Source organism: Lagenorhynchus albirostris, chromosome 2 (assembly GCF_949774975.1).
Source record: "Lagenorhynchus albirostris chromosome 2, mLagAlb1.1, whole genome shotgun sequence".
NCBI classification, from domain to species: domain Eukaryota; kingdom Metazoa; phylum Chordata; class Mammalia; order Artiodactyla; family Delphinidae; genus Lagenorhynchus; species Lagenorhynchus albirostris.
This window is the reverse complement of record NC_083096.1, coordinates 68,140,633-68,148,355: the sequence shown is the minus strand read 5'-3', so window position 1 is coordinate 68,148,355 and position 7,723 is coordinate 68,140,633.

Genomic DNA, 7,723 nt, shown 5'->3' with positions numbered 1-7,723 from the left:
ATCAGTATGATACACCATATTAACAAACTGAAGGATAAAAACCATATGATACTCTCAATAGATGCAGAAAAAGATTTTAAATAGTTTTAAACCCATTTATGATAAAAAAAAAAACTCTCCAGAAATTAGGCAGAGAGGGAAGCTACCTCAATATAATAAAGGCCATATATGACAAACCCACAGCCAACACTGTTCCCAATGGTAAAAAACTGAAGCCATTTCTTCTTAGATCAGGAACCATTTCCTCTAAGACAAGGTTGGCCACTCTCACCACTATTATTTAACATAGTTTTGGAAGTTTTAGCCACGAGAATCAGAGTAGAAAAAGAAATAAAAGGAATCCAAATCAGAAAAGAAGTAAAACTGTCACTGTTTGCAGATGACATGATATTGTACATAGAGAAGCCTAAATATGCTACCAGAAAACTACTAGAGCTAATCAATGAATCTGGTAGGTAGCAAGATACAAAATTAATGCACAGAAATCTCTTGCATTCTTATACACTAACAATGAAATATCTGAAAGAGAAATTAAGGAAACAATCCCAATTGCCACTGCAATAAAAAAATAAAATACCTAGGAAAAAACCTACCTTAGGAGACAAAAGACCTGCATACAGAAAACTATAAGACACTGATGAAAGAAATTAAAGATGATACAAACAGATGGAGAGATATACCAAGTTCTTGGGTTGGAAAAATGAGCATTGTGAAAATGACTATACTACCCAAAGCAATCTACAGATTGAATGCAATCCCTATCAAACTACCAACTGCATTTTTCGCAGAACTAAACAAAAAATTTCACAATTTGTATGGAAACACAAAAGATCCTGAATAATCAAAGGAATCATCAGAAAGAAAAATAGAGCTTGACGAACCAGGCTCCCTGATTTCAGACTACACTATAAAGCTACAGTAATCAAGACAGTATGGTACTGGCACAAACTCAGAAAGATAAATCAATGGAACAGGATAGAAAGCCCAGAGATAACCCACATACATATGGTAATCTTACCTTTGACAAAGGAGGCAAGAATATACATTGGAGAAAAGACAGTCTCTTCAATAAGTGGTGCTGAGAAAACTGGACAACTACATGTAAAAGAATGAAATTAGAACACTTCCTAACACCATACACAAAAATAAACAAAAAATGAATTAAAGACCTAAATGTAAGGCCAGACACTATAAAACTCTTAAAGGAAACTATAGGCAGAACACTCTAAGACATAAATCACAGCAAGTTCCTTTTTGAACAACCTCTTAGAGAAATGGACATAAAAACGAAAATTAACAAATGTGACAATGAAACTTAAAAGCTTTTGCACAGCAAAGGAAACCATAAACAAGATGAAAAGACAACCTTCAGAATGGGAGAAAATATTTGCAAATGGGAGAAAATATTTGCAAATGAAGCAACTGACAAAGGATTAATCTCCAAGCAGCTCAGGCAGCTCAATATCAAAAAAACAAACAACCCAATCCAAACATGGGCAGAACACCTAAGTAGGCATTACTCCAAAGAAGATATACAGATTGTCAACAAACACAGGCAAGAATGTTCAACATCACTAATGATTAGAGAAATGCAAATAAAAATTACAATGAGGGGCTTCCCTGGGGACGCAGTGGTTGAGAGTGTGCCTGGCACTACAGGGGACGAGAATTAGAGGCCCGGTCCAGGAGGATTCCACATGCCGCGGAGCGGCTGGGTCCGTGAGCCATGGCTGCTGAACCTGCACGTCCGAAGGCTGTGCTCAGCAACGGGAGAGGCCACAACACTGAGAGGCCCGCGTACCGCAATATAACCCCACAAAAAACCAAAAAACTACAATGAGGTATCACCTCATACTGGTCAGAATGGACATCATCAAAAAATCTACAAACAATAAATGCTGGACAGGGTGGAGAGAAAAGGGAACCCTCTTGCACTGTTCGTAGTAATGTAAATTGATACAGTCACTATGGAGGAAAGCATGGAGGTTCCCTAAAAAGCTAAATGGAGAACTACCATATGTCCGAGCAATCCCATTACAAGGCATATCCCTGAAAAAACCATAATTCAAAAAGAGACATGTACCACAATGTTCATTGCAGCACTATTTACAATAGCCAGGATATGGAAGCAACCTAAGCGTCCATCAACAGATGAATGGATAAAGATGTGGCATATATACACAATGGAATATTACTCAGCCATAAAAAGAAACGAAATTGAGTTATTTGTAGTGAGGTGGATGGACCTAGATTCTGTCGTACAGAGTGAAGTAATTCAGAAAAAGCAAAACAAATACCGTATGCTAACACATATATATAGAATCTAAAATAATGGTTCTGATGAACATAGGAGCAGGACAGACGCAGACGTACACAGTGGACTGGAGGACACAGGGAGGGGGAAGGGTAAGGTGGGACAAAGTGAGAGAGTAGCTGACATTTATATACTACCAAATGTAAAATAGACAGCTATTGGGAAGCAGCTGCATAACACAGGGAGATCAGCTGGGTGCTTTGTGACCACCTAGAGAGCTGGGATAGGGAGGGTGGGCGGGAGATGCAAGAGGGAGTGGATATGGGGATATATGTATACATATAGTTGATTGACTTTGTTATACAGCAGAAACTAACAACACTGTAAAGCAATTATACTCCAATAAAGATGTAAAAAAAAAATAAAGATCATACGGCATGACCAAGTATTTATCCCAAGGACGCAAGGATTTTTTAATACCTGCAAATTCAATGTGATACACCACATTAACAATTGAATAAAAAACACATGATCGGAAGGCGGAAGATGGCGGAAGAGTAAGACGCGGAGATCACCTTCCTCCCCACAGATACACCAGAAATACATCTACACGTGGAACAACTCCTACAGAACACCTACTGAAGGCTGGCAGAAGACCTCAGACCTCCCAAAAGGCAAGAAACTCCCCACGTACCTGGGTAGGGCAAAAAAAAAAAAGAAAAAACAGAGACAAAAGAATAGGGACGGCACCTGCACCAGTGGGAGGGAGCTGTGAAGCAGGAAAAGTTTCCACACACTAGGAAGCCCCTTCGCGGGCGGAGACTGCGGGAGGCGGAGGGGGGAGCTTCGAAGCTGCGGAGGAGTGCACAGCAACGGGTGCGGAGGGCAAAGCGGGGAGATTCCCTCACAGAGGATCGGTGCCGACCGGCACTCACCAGCCCGAGAGGCTTGTCTGCTCACCCGCCGGGGCGGGCGGGGCCGCGAGCTGAGGCCGGAGAGCAGGGAGAGGACTGGGGTTGGCGGTTTGAACATAGCCTGAAGGGGTTAGTGCACCACAGCTAGCCGGGAGGGAGTCCGGGGAAAAGCCTGCACCTGCCGAAGAGGCAGGAGACTTTTCCTTCCCTCTTTGTTTCCTGGGGCGTGAGGAGAGGGGTTTAAGAACGCTGCTTAAAGGAACTCGGAGACGGGCGTGAGCCGCGGCTAAAAGCGCGAACCCCAGAGACGGGCGCGAGCCGCGGCTGAAAGCGCGGACCCCAGAGACGGGCGCGAGCCGCGGCTGAAAGCGCGGACCCCAGAGGCGGGCGGGAGACGTTAAGGCTGCTGCTGCCGCCACCGAGGGGCCTGTGTGCGAGCACAGGTCACTCTCCACACCCCTCTTCCGCGGAGCCTGTGCAGCCCGCCACTGCCAGGTTCCCGGGATCCAGGGACAACTTCCCTGGGAGAGCGCACAGCGCGCCTCAGGCTGGTGCAAAGTCACGCCGGCCTTTGCCACCGCAGGCCCGCCCCCGCACGCAGTGCCCCTCCCTCCCCGCCGGCCTGGGTGCGCCAGAGCCCCCAATCAGCGGCTCTTTTAACCCCATCCTGTCTGAGCAAAAAACAGACGCCCTCCAGCAATCTACACGCAGTGGCAGGGCCAAATCCAAAGCTTAGCCCTGGGAGCTGTGAGAACAAAGAAGAGAAAGGGAAATCTCTCCCAGCAGCCTCAGAAGCAACGGATTAAAGCTCCACAATCAACTTGATATACCCTGCATCTGTGGAATACCTGAATAGACAACCAATCATCCCAAATTAAGGAAGTGGACTTTAGGAGCAAGATCTATGATTTTTTCCCCTTTCCTCTTTTTGTGAATGTGTATGTGTATGCTTCTGTGTGAGATCTTGTCTGTATAGTCTTGCTTCCACCATTTGTCCTAGGGTTCTATCCGTCCATGTTTTTTTAAAATTTTTTTTAATAATTAATTTTAATAACGTTATTATACTTTACCTTCGTTCTTTCTTTCCGTCCTTCCTTCCCTCCTTTAGACAACGAATCATCCCAAATTGAGGAGATGGTCTCTGACAGCAAGATTTAGGATTTTTCCCCATTTACCTCTTTTAGTGAGGGTGTATGTGTATGCTTCTGTGTAAGATTTTGTCTGTATAGCTTTGCTTCCAACATTTGTCCTAAGGTTCTTTCCGTCCCTTTTTTTTTTCCTAAATAAGAATTTTTTAATTCAATAACTTTATTATACTTTATTTTATTTTTACTGTATCTTCTTTCTTTCTGTCTTTTTTCCTTCTTTCCCTCCTTCCTTCCTTCCTCCCTCCCTCCCTCCCTCCTTTCTTTCCTTCTTGCCTTCTTACCTTCTTTGCTTCTTTCTTTCTTTCTTCCTTCCTTCCTACCCTCCTTTCCTTCTTTCTTTCCTCATACTTCTACTAATTCCCTCTACTTTTTCTCCCTTTTATCCTGAGCCGTGTGGATGAAAAGCTTTTGGTGCTCCAGCCAGGAGGCAGGGCTCTGCCTCTGAGGTAGGAGAGCCAACTTCAGGACACTGATCAACAAGAGACCTCCCAGCTCCACATAATATCAAGCAGCGAAAATCTCCCAGAGACCTCCATCTTAACACCAGCACCCAGCTTCACTCAACGACCAGCAAGCCACAGTGCTGGAAAATCTATGCCAAACAACTAGCAAAACAGGAACACAACCCCACCCATTAGCAGAGAGACTGCCTAAAATCATAATAAGGCCACAGACACCCCCAAACACACCACCAGATGTGAACCTGCCCACTAGAGAGACAAGATCCAGCCTCATCCACCACAACACAGGCACTAGTCCCCTCCACCAGGAAGCCTACACAACCCACTGAACCAACCTTAGCCACTGGAGACAGACATCAAAAACAGGAGGAACTACGAACCTGCAGCCTGCAAAAAGGAGACCCGAAACACAGTAAGATAAGCAAAATGAGAAGACAGAAAAACACACAGCAGATAAAGGAGCAAGATAAAAATGCACCAGACCTAACAAATGAAGAGGAAATAGGCAGTCTACCTGAAAGAGAATTCAGAATAATGATAGTAAGGTTGATCCGAAATCTTGGAGCTAGAATGGACAATAGATTGGACAAAATGCAAGAATCAGTTAACAAGCACCTAGAAGAACTAAAGATGAAACAAGTAACGATGAACAACACAATAAATGAAATTAAAAGTACTCTAGATGGGATCAATAGCAGAATAACTGAGGCAGAAGAACGGATAAGTGACCTGGAAGATAAAATAGTGGAAATAACTACTGCAGAGCAGAATAAAGAAAAAAGAATGAAAAGAACTGAGGACAGTCTCAGAGACCTCTGGGACAACATTAAACGCACCAACATTCGAATTATAGGGGGTCCAGAAGAAGAAGAGAAAAAGAAAGGGGCTGAGAAAATATTTGAAGAGATTATAGTTGAAAACTTCCCTAATATGGGAAAGGAAATAGTTAATCAAGTCCAGGAAGCACAGAGAGTCCCATACAAGATAAATACAAGGAGAAATACGCCAAGACACATATTAATCAAACTGTCAAAAATTAAATACAAAGAAAGCATATTAAAAGCAGCAAGGGAAAAACAACAAATAACACATAAGGGAATCCCCATAAGGTTAACAGCTGATCTCTCAGCAGAAACCCTACAAGCCAGAAGGGAGTGGCAGGACATACTGAAAGTGATGAAGGAGAAAAACATGCAGCCAAGACTACTCTACCCAGCAAGGATCTCATTCAGATTTGATGGAGAAATTAAAACCTTTACAGACAAGCAAAAGCTGAGAGAGTTCAGCACCACCAAACCAGCTTTACAACAAATGCTAAAGGATCTTCTCTAGGCAAGAAACACAAGAGGAGGAAAAGACCTATAATAACGAACCCAAAACAATTTAGAAAATGGGAATAGGAACATACATATCGATAATTACCTTAAATGTAAATGGACTAAATGCTCCCACCAAAAGACACAGATTAGCTGAATGGATACAAAAACAAGACCCTTATATATGCTGTCTACAAGAGACCCACTTCAGACCTAGAGACACATACAGACTGAAAGTAAGGGGATGGAAAAAGATATTCCATGCAAATGGAAGCCAAAAGAAAGCTGGAGTAGCAATTCTCATATCAGACAAAATAGACTTTAAAATAAGGACTATTAAAAGAGACAAAGAAGGACACTACATAATGATCAAGGAATCGATCCAAGAAGAAGATATAACAATTGTAAATATTTATGCACCCAACATAGGAGCACCTCAATACATAAGGCAAATACTAACAGCCATAAAAGGGGAAATCGACAGTAACACATTCATAGTAGGGGACTTTAACACCCCACTTTCACCCATGGACAGATCATCCAAAATGAAAATAAATAAGGAAACACAAGCTTTAAATGATACATTAAACAAGATGGACTTAATTGATATTTATAGGACACTCCATCCAAAAACAACAGAATACACATTTTTCTCAAGTGCTCATGGAACATTCTCCAGGATAGATCATATCTTAGGTCACAAATCAAGCCTTGGTAAATTTAAGAAAATTGAAATTGTATCAAGTATCTTTTCTGACCACAACGCCATGAGACTAGATATCAATTACAGGAAAAGATCTGTAAAAAATACAAACACATGGAGGCTAAACAATACACTACTTAATAATGAAGAGATCACTGAAGAAATCAAAGAGGAAATCAAAAAATACCTAGAAACAAATGACAATGGAGACACAACGACCCAAAACCTGTGGGATGCAGCAAAAGCAGTTCTAAGGGGGAAGTTTATAGCAATACAAGCCCACCTTAAGAAGCAGGAAACATCTCGAATAAACAACCTAACCATGCACCTCAAGCAATTAGAGAAAGAAGAACAAAAAAACCCCAAAGCTAGCAGAAGGAAAGAAATCATAAAAATCAGATCAGAAATAAATGAGAAAGAAATGAGGAAACAATAGCAAAGATCAATAAAACTAAAAGCTGGTTCTTTGAGAAGATAAACAAAATAGATAAACCACTAGCCAGACTCATCAAGAAAAAAAGGGAGAAGACTCAAATCAATAGAATTAGAAATGAAAAAGGAGAGGTAACAACTGACACTGCAGAGATAAAAGAGATCATGAGAGATTACTACAAACAACTCTATGCCAATAAAATGGACAATCTGGAAGAAATGGACAAATTCTTAGAAATGCACAACCTGCCAAGACTGAATCAGGAAGAAATAGAAAATATGAACAGACCAATCACAAGCACTGAAATTGAAACTGTGATTAAAAATCTTCCAACAAAGAAAAGCCCAGGACCAGATGGCTTCACAGGCGAATTCTATCAAACATTTAGAGAAGAGCTAACACCTATCCTTCTCAAACTCTTCCAAAATATAGCAGAGGGAGGACCACTCCCAAACTCCTTCTACGAGGCCACCATCACCTTGATACCAAAACCA